General features: G+C 35.2%; 1 protein-coding gene across 1 annotated transcript in view; it reads right to left on the bottom strand.

The window, feature by feature from the left end:
* nck1b (NCK adaptor protein 1b) overlaps positions 1-8,198 on the bottom strand; it is a 64,191-nt gene extending 55,993 nt beyond the window's left edge. The window contains exon 1 of the mRNA XM_073830400.1: positions 8,053-8,198. The gene's annotated coding sequence lies outside the window, so the exon portion shown is untranslated. The remainder of the gene's footprint in view (positions 1-8,052) is intronic.
* Between the last annotated feature and the right edge of the window lie 5,797 nt (positions 8,199-13,995).

Raw genomic sequence — 13,995 nt, 5'->3', positions numbered from 1 at the left:
TAAAAATCGTTTTCTGGGGTGTAAAATACACACCTTTTGTCGGGGTTCCCCTGGTAAATTCGCATTTCAGGGGCTAAATATGATGTTATTGGGGTTGCTTCAACCCACGGCCATCAAAAACAACCACGGACTTGGCAACACAGATGGTAGCACTCACTAACTTGCTTAAGTACTCCTCTCTGGGCCAATCACAACAGACTTGGCCAGATGACCAATGAGAGCAGAGTAGGCTTATGGAAGAGAGGGGTTTACAGACATTACGCTCAAAGCTGCTCTGAACGAACCGTTTTGAAATCATTGAAAACGACTATGTATAAATGCTAGGGCTGCAACAACGAATCGATAAAATCGATAAAAATCGATTACTAAAAGCGTTGGCAACGAATTTCATAATCGATTCGTTGTGTCGCGCGACGCAGAGACAATTGGTTGTTATTATATATATTTAAAAAAAATTGGGCGCAGAGCGGAGTGGACACATTCGGTCTCTCTCCCGCTCTGATGCCAGCAGAGTTCGGCACCTCATAAGCTGTGTTTCCATCCAAAAATGCGAATTTAACTTATGCGCAAAACTGGAACATTTGAGCATAAAGCACCGTTTCTACATTATACATATATGCTGCCCCGATTTATATCAAACATGTTTGATATTTAAGCCTACTTTGGCAGCCAATGCTGCCAATGCTCGATCGCAAAACAGCTGGTGTACGGGTCGTTGGATAGTGGAGATGGAGAAAACTACTTCTATAGTTTTTGTAACACTGTCTGTCTGTATAATGTGTCGAAAACATACCACAACCGTAAGGAGAAAGAGGAGCTCTGCTGAGGTGAAATCGTCTCAGTTTTGAATAGGGCTGTGACGGTGTCACGTTGTTTTTTATATATAGCCTACACTTCAGTCAGCGAACAAGTAGCCTAAAAACGCTAAAATAAATCAAAGAAATAATATATTTAATTAAGAAAGTAGCCTAAGAATATTATATAGGTTATTAAACAAACATTCCTTGTAAAAATGTCCGACAGCTCATCAATTTTTGGCCGACTGACTTTCCAGTCCGACTGTCTTTTTTTCTCTTTCTCTTCCTCATTACACAGCTGCTGATTTTAATAGCAAAGTGATTACATTTATTTTCGTTCCTTTAGTTTATAAAGTTAATTTAGAGATATATTTGGAACACTTTTTGTTTGTTAAATTCAAGTTCTTGTTTTTTAAAGTTATACCTAGCAAACATCGGCAGACAGATCAAAAGCCTGCTTAATTCATCGCGATTAAAATTAAAATCCATTGATATAAAAAACTTAAAACATATCACAATATTAGTTTAATCATTCAATCAATATAAATCCAAAGTTTGTGCGGAGAGAAGCGCGCTTTGTAGCGCATGGAGACGCCAGTGCAATGTGGAATTTCTTTTTTGCTCATAAAGGTAAGAGTAATTTACCACCCGGGCCGGAACTGTAAAGGGTCTACCTTCGTTTGTGTGTACTAACAGTATCAACAAAATGTGCTCTTAAAGAAAACAAACAGAATACGCTTGATATCTTTGGTTTAAACAGGAGCGCTTCACAATAATTAACCGAAACCCAGGTAATTGCCTCACAAACACAATATCTATAGAAAGCTTTAAATTATTATTTTACTATAAAACGAAATAATTAAAATCGAAAACAAAACTCTTTCATTAGCTAATCCATAAAGATGCATTAGGCCTTAATGAGCAGATGGCAGGATCGTCAATTTCATCTTTGCAACACTGAATCAGAAAATACTAGTTTATTAATAAGTAATTCGAATATTTTCTTAATTTTTGCCTTGACACATTCATGGTAATTACTTTTGCTGGGGCTTTGAGGCCAGTTTTGCGTGCATTTGAATGCGGAACTCTTCCAGCTGGTCGCTACTGATGGCAGGACACTAAACACCGCCATGGCAGAATGAATGTAGCAGAAAGTTAGTCAAGTTATCCCGTTCCAGCGTGCAAAGTCACATGACTTTTTTAATGCGCACTGAGGAATTTAATTTGAGAGGCTTCTTGATGGGAAATGCAGCATGTACACCACAGCAAGCCGCTGTCTTTACGGATAGTAATTTTAGTTTATTTAGTCTATATATTTGGCAGATGTAAAGCATACATGTGTATGTTTTTTGTGTTAGTCCATTTTTATTTTATTATTATTATTATTATAACAGTTCAAGGAGCAACATGTTCGTGCACTTTCTAAAGATTTTAGTTCTGTTTTTGAATAAAGGGTTGTAAATCCCTTGTTTTTTTTTTTATCCGATTCATCAATTAATCGAAAAAATAATCGACAGATTAATCGATTATTAAAATAATCGTTAGTTGCAGCCCTAATAAATGCATATTATGAGAAAATAACAATGTTTTCTGGCTTTAGATGACTTTAAACCTGCTGTAGGGGACTCAAACACAATATTAGGACAGGTTAAAAACCTGCACTTTAAAAAAAATTTCATATGGCCTTTAAAAACTTAATTTTTTTAAAATAGATTGTTGTTAATGTTTCATATTCCAATTAAGTAGACATGCTTTTTTATTCTTTTTTAATGCAATTTTTAATTTGACAAATATATGCTGGGTGGAAACAAGCATTGACACAAGTGGCCGCAACCTGCTCCGGGCACCATATCAGAGCCACGCCGTTGACGTGTGCGGTATAGAGGGTCGAAACAAATGCGGAGCCGTGGATGATGTAAACACTATCATCGGTTGCAACACCGGAGCAAAGGCTGTAGAAGTGTGCAGTAGGGATGTGCGGTATACCGGTACTGTGAAAATACCGGTATTTATTTTTTTTAAACGGTACAATATCAAAAGTTTGCTCAGTTCGGTATTTCATCCGCTGTTCCGATTTTCACCACTATGCAGCAGTGTTCCGCAAACTGGCGTAAAACCGGCAAGCGTGATAACAGACAAACGGCAATGGATCACACAGATGAAACGCGCTCTGCAGCGGTCAAAGGAGCTAGCAAAAAAATTACTGAAAAGATATGTATATGTGAACCCATTTTATTCAGTCCCAAAATCACAATCCAACCTGTATCCTCTACTCTGTTGGGTTTTTTGTTGTTGTTGCATTCTGGTTGCATTCACATTTTCTATGTGACCCTGGACCACAAAACCAGTCATAAGCTTACATTTTACAAAACTGAGGTGTATAAATCATATGAAAGCTGAATAAATAAGCTTTCTATTGATGTATGGTTTGTTAGGATAGGACAATATTTGGCCGAGATACATCTATTTGGAAATCTGGAATCTGAGGGTGCAAAAAAAATCAAAATACTGAGAAAATCACCTTTAAAGTCGTCCAAATTAAGTTCGTAACAATGTATATTACTAATAAAAAAAAAATACATTTTGATATATTTACAGTAGGAATTTTACAAAAAATCTTCATGGAACATGATCTTTACTTAATTTCCTAATGATTTTTGGCATAAAAAAAATCAATAATTTTGACCCATACAATGTATTTTTGGCTATTGCTACAAATATACCCCAGTGACTTAAGACTGTTTTTATGGTCCAGGGTCACATATATTAAGAGATTACTTTATTTTAATTAGATCTCTTCAGTTTTGTTTCTTCTAAAATCAAAATTGTAGTTTTTATTATTTTTTTGTAAAAATTTCTTTGCACAGTTGCTCATAGAGTTTTCAATTCACCTATATTTGCCTGTCTCCTTTTTTTTTTTTTTTTTACCTATGGTATCGATTTGGTATCGATACCAAGGTATTAGATCCTAGTATTGTACCGAAGTCAAAATTATGTAATCGAGCCATCCCTAGTGTGCAGTGTGTGGTAAGAGATTTATTCATCATACAGTGTAGATAGCTTCAACCATCAGTCCAAAACAAGTCCAATAAAGTGCATCGATCCATAATAAAAAGTGCCTCAGATGGCTCCAGGGAGGTGAATAAAAGCCTCCTGTAGCAAAAATATCCATTTTTAAATTGTAAGAATCACTTTAATCTAGCTTGCGCAGTTGTACTTTGGGAAGGGGCGTGGCAGGACTGAACCTACGTCTAAGCTGTTCGCCAATCGCAATGCAGCGGGACTGCTAACCAATCACAACACTTTTAATTTTTCGGAAGGCGGGCCTTCATCAAACATGGAACTAATCGAGCCATTCGTGCCAGCCTGGGGAGAAAGCTATCGCAATAATGTAAATTATGTGAAAAATAGTGCATTTTTTGAACCACCAAGCATGAGAGCATGTTCTAGTGCACCCCCAAAACAAAATAAAGACTTTGTAAAAGAGCATAATAGGACCCCTTTAAAAATATATCAAAATATTAGTATTCAAAAAGCAAATGTTCTGTATAGAAAATAACAAATCGCAGTAAAACCATATTTCAGGCCAAGCACAGTCTCAGCGAACTTAAAGACCCAGAAACGTAATACTGCAGTAGCTTTTGGCCGGCTGCACTGACAAAAGCCGCGAAAGACAGACGCGTGCGGCAAATCAATGCCACGTCACTGCAGGCGCCCGAACAGCAGGTGCTGCTCTGAAAGCGGGGGGTCGCGAGGACTGAATGAGACCGCTGTGCTTCCACAGGCACGTTCGGGGACGGTGGAGTGAAGAAAAGAGACGGGTCCCCGCAGACGGCAGATACACCGTCCAACTTCTGTGAATCCCGCGCACGGGGGGACTCTCTCCCCTCACGGAGGAAATGGCTAAATATAAATGGCCCCTTTCACCATTTTCCCAACCCTTTCTCCTTGATCCCGGGCCCCTCAGCTCAGCGGGATCCGGGACCCCGGGACAAAATGTCTCTCGCTCATTCATTTGAGTTTGCTCTCTAGCTCTCTCCCTCTCTTTTTTAACTTAATGAGAGGCTGTGGAGAGAGCTGTCAGTGTGACAATAATTACAGAAACTCACCAGCTGCAACAGGCCCCGGGCCCCAAAACATTCATACACACAATTGTGAGGTCATGGAAAAAAGCAAAAAAGCAGGCCTACTGTATCTCGGCCCTCTCCCAGACGCTGAATACTGGGTTACTGTAATAAGATGACAGTAGAGAATCAAATAACAGTAGTTAGGACTGTTCATTCCTGTAATTCAGATAATGTCAAGCTCAGTCATACAGGCCTTACCCTGGGCCACCAGATAAACACAAAACCACAGAAAAAGCCATATTAACAGCTGAGTCACTGGCTGAACCAGGTGTGTATGAAAATGTGTGTGAAAAATTAAAATAAGACAATAAAAAGCTGCATGTATTCTGACAGGAGGTGAAGATTTCTGCAAGGCAATGCACCGCACTCAACACACCAAAAAAACATATGCTGTCAGAAATTACAAAGAAAATATGGAAATGCATGTGTAAAGTTATGAGGTTGTGGGTGATCGACAGGGTGTCGCAATGTGGTTGCTAGGGTGTTACGGGTGGTTTCTAAAACAAAAAGAGCCCACGCTCGAGTCCATGGGATATTCTGATCTGTATGACTTCAATGCAAGTGAAGTAAAGTAATCTCCACTGCTTTGATCATTGTCAGGCAAAAACCATTTCTTAGAATAGCACATCCCTATTCGACATTCTATACAATGTGGTCAATTTTTCAAAAGTGAGATTAAAACACCTTCTTTAAGCTGAATATATAAGCTTTCCAAAGATGTATGGTTGTTAGGATATGACAAAATTTGGCTGAGATACAACTATTTAAAAAATCTGGAACCTGAGGGTGCAAAAAATACTGAGAAAGTTATCCAAATGAAGTTCTTAGGCGATGCATATTACTAATCAAAAATTAGGTTTTGATATATTTACTGTAGGAAATGTACAAAATATCTTCATGGAACATGAAGCAGAAAAAGTATAATTTTGACCTTACTATGTATTTTTGGCTGTTGCTACAAATATACCTGTGCTACTTAAAGGTTGTATCAGCGATTTCTAGCCTAAAACATAAAGTGTCAATTTCAGCTGACCTTTCTTCACGATCCGCTCGCTGCCTGCCCCATAAATTGTCTGTGAAAAAACGCGTCTCTCTGGTCAGCCTAGGGTCCGAGATAGGCCAAAAAAAACAATCGGCGCTACCAACCTTTCCACAGATAAACAAACAGTGTTCCAACCAATCAGCGTCAGGGGTTTGGTGTTGTGGACTTTCCTACTGGTGCAGGGATGTGAGGGAGGCGGAGCGAAAGTCCACAACACCAAACCCCTGACGCTGATTGGTTGGAACACTGTTTGTTTATCTGTGGAAAGGTTGGTAGCGCCGATTGTTTTTTTGGCATATCTCGGACCCTAGGCTGACCAGAGAGACGCGGTTTTTTCACAGACAATTTATGGGGCAGGCAGCGAGCGGATCATGAAGAAAGGTCAGCTGAAATTGACACTTTATGTTTCAGGCTAGAAATCGCTGATACAACCTTTAAGAGGGTGACAAATGGCTTATTTTCTATGGTTTGCACTTTTACAAAACATTTTTACCAACATTTGTAATGTATAAATTCAGTTTAAAACCCTGCCTAGTGAGATTTGTTACAAGTTTGTTTTTTCGAATGCATTTTAAATATAACAGAATGGGTAACAGGGTTGCATATCTAGTCTAAATTATAATTTCAATCATTAGTTTTATCCTTTATTTTTATAATAACTTGGATAATGTGGTTAAAAGGTTGAGCTTGACGATTACAATCAACAGTAGAACTAGTGTCAAATATTTAGACTTTGGAATGAAACCTGTTATCATCTACCAGAATAAAAATAGGTACTCATTTTATTTCTTCGCATTCATAATTAAGGAATATAAGAGTCCAGCCTCTTGCAAAACAAATTTTCTTATTTGTTTTTCAATATAAATATCTAAAAACTCTTATATCAGCATAAATTCACATTAGATGCTAAATTACTTAACTTTTTCTATTAAAAAAAAAAACTATATTAAGTGAGTTCATGTCGACAAATAATTACAAATAAATAAATAACTTTTTTTCTTACTCCACTGGCATTCATTTTGTCTCGTTTTAGGCATAAACTCTTTCAAGAATTAATGTTTTATGTCAATTTGCTTCTCATGTTAAAAAGTATCTAAGTTTAGATACTGTAGTGGAAAACAACACAAAAATACTGAGCAAGACAGTGATTTTTCATAATATAAAACCAGAAATAACACTATTTGTACATTTTCTATTCCAAGATATTATTTTCTACATTTCACTATTAATTTTACATTGGATCAACCACATGGGACCCTAAAATGTGCTTTATTTGAGGAATGTGCCATTTACAGTAGGCTTTTGTCACCTTGATCTGCATGGACACTTCTGTGTTTGCTGAGAATCTCACACGAATTTGACCGTAACTCACAGCTCGATGTGAAAATAAGGAAAATACATAACGTACTGTACCTGATTTATAAAGACCAATTCCACTCTAAAATGCCACATCAGATCACAAAGTAACATTTAGATATTACCTAACTATTTGGTGTTGTCTTGATAACTGTTGCATAATACATCAACATGATCTTAAAATCACACACCAGTGAGGAAAATCCCATCTAAACAGATGTCACTATCAAAAACCATCATATCATATCTCATGGACAATGATGAAATAGCGATATCTGCAGTTTAGAGCTAATAAAACAGCCTTTTATTTTAACAAAGACCCCTGTAATGCTAACAGCACTGCATTGTGCACTGAAAATTCAATGTAAATGCCATAGGCCTGTTGAACATAAACATTGCAGCTGTTTGTATAGATTCATGTTTTAATATAAATCATTATCAGGCCAATTTTCAACATTTTCTGTATGTATCCAAGTTAACGTTAGAGATTCAATGCAATTAACTAGTCCTGAAATCACAGCAATGTGAGGCCTGACCACAGCCTTTGCACAATCCCTTTACAATCTCACTGATTTATCTATAACACATCTATATGATTGTTTTCTCCTTCTTATATATCTCCCATTATGAAGATTTTTTTTTCCCACTCAGAACACCCATCGGATGTATTGCTTTAGCTCTATACGCTACAACCAGAGCATAAAGTCTCATAAATATCTTGTCATCTTACCCTTCAGTGATCCGATGTGCAGCCCTGACTCCTACGTATCCAGCTCACACTCGATAATCAGCACTATTTAGATCACAGGCGTGATTTTCAGCTACATATTCGCTGATGATTTCACGGGAAGGGTTTTCTATGTATCCAGCGTGAGAACTGCGGTTCTACTCAAAGCACTGCTGCGCTATCTAACCTGCTGAAGGAGGCGGGGTTGTCTAGAGCGTACTCGTTTACCCATTGGCTAGCCAAGAACAATCTCTTTGCTCATTGGTTAGTGCACACGTCCATCAAGTGTATACGCTGGACTCGTCCCGAAAGTAGCTAAATATTACACGGGGCAATGTGGAGTTTCGGTAGTGGGTCAGTTTCGCAATTTACAATTTTTTTCATAATAATCTATTATATTATATTATATTATATTATATTATATTATATTATATTATATTATATTATATTATATTATATTATATTATATTATATTATATTATATTATATTATATTATATTATATTATATTATACGTGATCCTGGACCACAAAACCAGTCATAAGGGTATTTTTTTTATATTGAGATTTATACATCATCTGAAAGCTGAATAAATAAGATTCCCATTGATGTATGTTTTGTTAGGATAGAACAATATTTGATTGAGATTCAACTATTTGAAAATCTGCAATTTGAGTGTGCAAAAAAAAAAAAAGTTGTCTAAATAAAGTCCTTAGCAATGCATATTACTAATCAAAAATTACGTTTTAAAATATTTACGGTAGGACATTTACAAAAAAACTTAATGGAACATTATCTTTACTTAATATCCTGATTTAAAGAAAAATCGATAATTTTGACCCATACAATGTATTTTCGGCATTGAATGTTTTTTTTTATATTATATTATATTATTATCTAAAAGAGAAGCTTTATGCACATTTTGCTATAACTTAGTTTAGATTGAATCAGAATATGTTTGATCACTGGTTTTCTAGCACACTTAGTATTGTTATCTGTTAATTATAATGTTGTCAATAATATCTACATATTGCAATATTGTGTAATTTTTATATTAAATTGTATTATTGCATTATATTTCTAGTAGTTAATTGAAGATTTCTGTTACCCTGTGTACAATGCGGTAAGAGTTCACATGGATTTTTAATTTATTTTATTTATTTACATTGTGACAATATTTATTTTTAAAGAAAATTCTAGAGAAAAATCTAGAGAATATTCTTTAATATTTTAAATTTAAGATTTCTACATGACAAATCAAATAAACAAATTTGCCACAATGATCATGTTTTAAAACATAAGAGAAACATATTTTTCTACTTTAGTTTTTCCAAAGATTTTAATTAAGGTGAGACACTGCAAAAACACTGTTTTTCATGCACCTGTCAAGTTTGAGATTTTGGGCTTTTTGGTGTTTCATGAAGTGTTTTTCAGACTAGTGGAAAGAAAACATCCAAAAGACACTGTTAAGTGTTTCTTTTATAGCACTTTATCTATTTGTGTCAATAGATTTCAATTACAGTCCATATTTTTAAAGGCTGTTTTCTCAAAATTAGTTTTTTCCTACACTGAGCCATAAATCTCCACTTCAGTAGCACTTACACACACCAAACTTTAAATTTTTATTCCTGTCTATATCCTGAAGGTTTTTACTGAGGGATTTGTACATATATGATTTGCTTGATTGTATATAACATTTTATTCCCCCAAAAAAATGGTAAAAAATGGAGTGTTTCCAGGTTTTCTCTGAATTCTCTTAAAAGTTTTGACTCTAATATGTCAACAAAAAAAAAAATTCAACAAGAATTTTAAAACTGACTTCATCCAGTGTTAAGATTTTTGTACCAGAAATGTATGCAAATTAGCACATATTTCATTAAATAATGCCTCATTTGCATATTTAAACCTTACATTTTTGAAAACTTGTAATACAAAAAATATTTGCAATTATCAATGTAATCAATCAACTGAGTAAGTAAGGTGATAACTATTAGTTAATTTTTTTACCCTATTCACCTGCAGTGTTTACAAAAACTCAAACTTTTGGATTAAAATGACAATATGCATTGTGCATATAATGCACAGTCTTCAGAATTTGCTATCATCTTATCTCTAAATGCACCTGAATGAGTTACATTGATATGACCGTATTCAAAGTCCCTCACGCATGGCTGATAGAGCCATTAGATGGGTGCACAACACGCTGCAGGATGCAATCTGTTTCCTGTCCTAACAGATGGACTTTACTGTACGTGTCCTGTACCACCCCTGCCTTCTCCTGTCCCTAATCCCAGAGCCTCATGAACACGGTCTACACCCCGAGAATCCAGCATCCTCACACTCAAAATATCCCTCACTACACTGAGAAGGACTCAGGCATGTGAATTCATGAAGAACTGGGTGAACATATGATAAATATATTACTTAGAAGAGGAATGGAACATTAAAAGTGACTAGCAATGTATAAAAGTTCATCATAAATTCCTAAATATCAAATTTTGTGAGGGAATATTAATGAACATTGTACAATAAAAAGTGTCAAATGTAATCTAATATTAATGAAATAGTTTGCCCAAAACTAAAAAAACAAAAAAAAACAATGTGAGATGAGTTTGTTTCTTCATCTTAACAGATTTGGAGAAATGCATTGCTCACCAGTGCAGTGAATGGGTGCCGTCAGAATGAGAGTCCAAACAGCTTGAAAAGCCTAAAGCTGTGTGTTTGTAAGAAACAAATCCATTATTAAGACGTTTTTAAAATTTAAACTATTGCTTCTACAGTCTGTAATTCATAATAACGCTTCCTTCAGTAAAAAAAAAAGTCAATTACATTTTTTTCTCTTACATTAAAATCTAGCCACATATTTGTTTAGAGCTGTTTTGGACTATTTTAGCTTGGCTGATATGAGAATATTTCTCTCCTGATTCAGACAAGATGACTTTTTCAATGTGTAACAGAGTTATATTAATGGTGTGTCTCCACTTGCTAATAATAATAATAATAATAATAATAATGAGCAAAATAATCACACATAAATGACTGGATAAGAAAAGGTCTAACAGAGGTTCCTATTGGCTGGCTGGTTGTTTACGATGTGTGCGTTCCCTGTTGCATCAGTCAGTTCATGTGTGTTGGTCAGCGGTAAGTTGTGTGCTTGGAAGCTCCGTAATACTGTCTTTCATTGTCTATAAAATGTGTGATTATTTTGCATATTATTATTATTATTATTAGCAAGTGGAGAGACACTATTAATATAACTCTGTTACAAATGCATAAAGCAATATTATGGATAGTGGACTTGTATTTAAGCCAGTTTGAAGTTAAAATTATTACTAGTGGATGGGGTGGGCGATATGGAAAAAAATATCAAATCACAATTTTTCAGAAATATCACAATTTTATCATGATTCTTTGTCGTCTTGGTTTTACTACTTTGCAAGTTGTCTGAGCAGTACAGCCAAACTAATTTCCCTATTTTAAAACCAAAGCCTTACTGGTAACAAAATATAAAATAAAAAGAATGGCAGATTGAGCAAATTGTCATTTTTTTAATCTTTGTTATTAAAAAATACGAACAAAGATAGGCTACATGGTACAAATACACATAATATACTAATAAAACAAACTTTAATTTTCAGGTACAGTAGCAGTAGGTGTATTTAGCAGTAGAATTCAAGAAATTGAATTAACAAATATAAAAATAAAACTCCATATGGACTTTTATACACAGACTCTTATTAAAGCAACTGTATTAACGTTCTTCAGTCAAGAGCAGGGAGTGATTTTTCTTTGTGTTTTATTAGCCTGTGATCACACAAAAAATGACAATTCTGTCATAATTTACTCACTCTCAATATTTTTTTAAACATAAAACATGTTGAACAATAAACTTATTTTGAAGAATGTGGGTAACCAAACAGTTGCTGGGTCCTCAGTTACTTGCATTTTATTTATTTTTCCCCACTAACGAAGTCAGTGGGAACCAGCTACTGTACAGTTATCAACATTCTTCAAAATGTATTATTTTGTGTTAAGCACAAGAAAAAAAATGTATAGAGGTTTGGAACAACAAGTGAGTGAGTTTTTTTTTTTTTTTTTGATGCACTGTACCTTTAATGACAATCGGCAGCATGTATTGTTCTGTCGCTTTAAGAGCTGCACGCGTCTAATGTCTACAGGCGCGCGTCAGTTTTTCTCTCAACTGTTTACTTTGACTTTAGACATACCAACTGTGTTTATATGTAATCCTTGTGTGGTTTTGACAGTATTAGCGAAGCAGACGCGAAAGATAGCTTAGTCCAGTAATCAGGCGCTGTTTGACAGGCTTTTAGCACGCGCGCTTTAGGTGTACGCGCTTTTGAAGCTCATGCCAGAACAGCGCGGGAACGAAATAACGTTATTTACTGGCAAGGCTTTAAAGCACATGCAAATAATGTCCTTTTGTGTTTGCGAATAAGTGCAGTGTCCCGTGAGTAAATCTATGTCGTGTTGTACAGTATATTATGAAAGAGGCACACTGCACGATACTACGATATTTTTTTCAAAAGCAGATCATGGAGACATTTTAATCGTCCACGATCAAAAATCGTCATATCGCACACCACTTGTGGATTGTTGTGATGTTTTCATCGGCTGTTTGGACTCTCATTCTGATGGCACCCATTCACTGCAGAGAATCCATTGGTGAGCAAGTGAGGCTAAATTTCTCCAAATCTGTTCTGATGAAGAAACAAACTAATCTTGGACGGCTTGAGCACATATTTTAGCAGGTTTTCATTTTGGGTGAACCATAACTTTGACTTCTTTTTTTTCTTTTATAAATGAATAGAAAAAGCTCGGACCACAACACCAGTCTTAAAGGAGAAGTTCACTTTCAGAACAAAAATGAACAGATAATGTACTCACCCCCTTGCCATCCAAGATGTTCATGTCTTTCTTTCTTCAGTCAAAAAGAAATTATGTTTTTCGAGGAAAACATTTCAGGATTTCTCTCCATATAATGGACTTCTATGGTGCCCCCGAGTTTGAACTTCAAATGACTCTAAACGATCACAGTCGAGGAAAGAAGGGTCTTATCTAGCAAAACGATTGGTTATTTTCTAAAAATAACCAAATTTAACCTCAAATGCTTGTCTTGTCTAGCTCTGGGTGTACTCTGTTCAGAGATTAAAAAGTATATAAATTGTAAATGTTTTTAGAAATAACCAAATTTTTAGCTAGATAAGACCCTTCTTCCTCGGCTGGGATCATTTAGAGCACTTTGAAGCTGCATTTTGGAAGTTCAAACTCGGGGGCACCATAGAAGTCCATTATATGGAGAGAAATCCTGAAATGTTTTCCTTGAAAAACATAATTTCTTTACGACTGAAGAAAGAAAGACATGAACCTCTTGGATGACAAGGGGGTGAGTACATTATCTGTACATTTTTGTTCTGAAAGTGAACTACTCCTTTGAGTAGCACAGATATATTTGTAGCTTTTTATGCAGAAAATCATTAGTATATTAGGTAAAGATCATGATCCATAAAGATATTTTGTGAATTTGCTATTTTAAATATATCAAAACCTAATTTTTGATTAGTATTATGCATTGCTCAGAACTTAATTTGGACAGCTTCAAAGTTGATTTTCTCAGTATTTAGATTTTTTTGCACCTTCAGATTTTCAAATGGTTGTATCAGCCAAATATACATCAATACATCAATGAAAAGACTATTTATTCAGCTTTCAGATAATGTATAAATCTCAATTTCAAAAAATGGACCCTTATGACTGGTTTTGTGGTCCAGGGTCACATATACAGTACTGTTATTTATGTTTTTGTGGAACACAGCATTCTTTAAAAATCTCAGTTGTTTTTCAGTGAATAAATGAACTAAAATACACTATAAGTAGTCTAAATGTCTATGTACCAAATTCCAGGTCTTATATAGATAGCTTTTAAAGT

The sequence above is a fragment of the Garra rufa genome, chromosome 24 (assembly GCF_049309525.1).
Source record: "Garra rufa chromosome 24, GarRuf1.0, whole genome shotgun sequence".
In the NCBI taxonomy this organism is placed as follows: Eukaryota; Metazoa; Chordata; class Actinopteri; order Cypriniformes; family Cyprinidae; genus Garra; species Garra rufa.
Note: the sequence above shows the minus strand (reverse complement) of the source record. Positions and strands in the feature narration are given on the sequence as shown.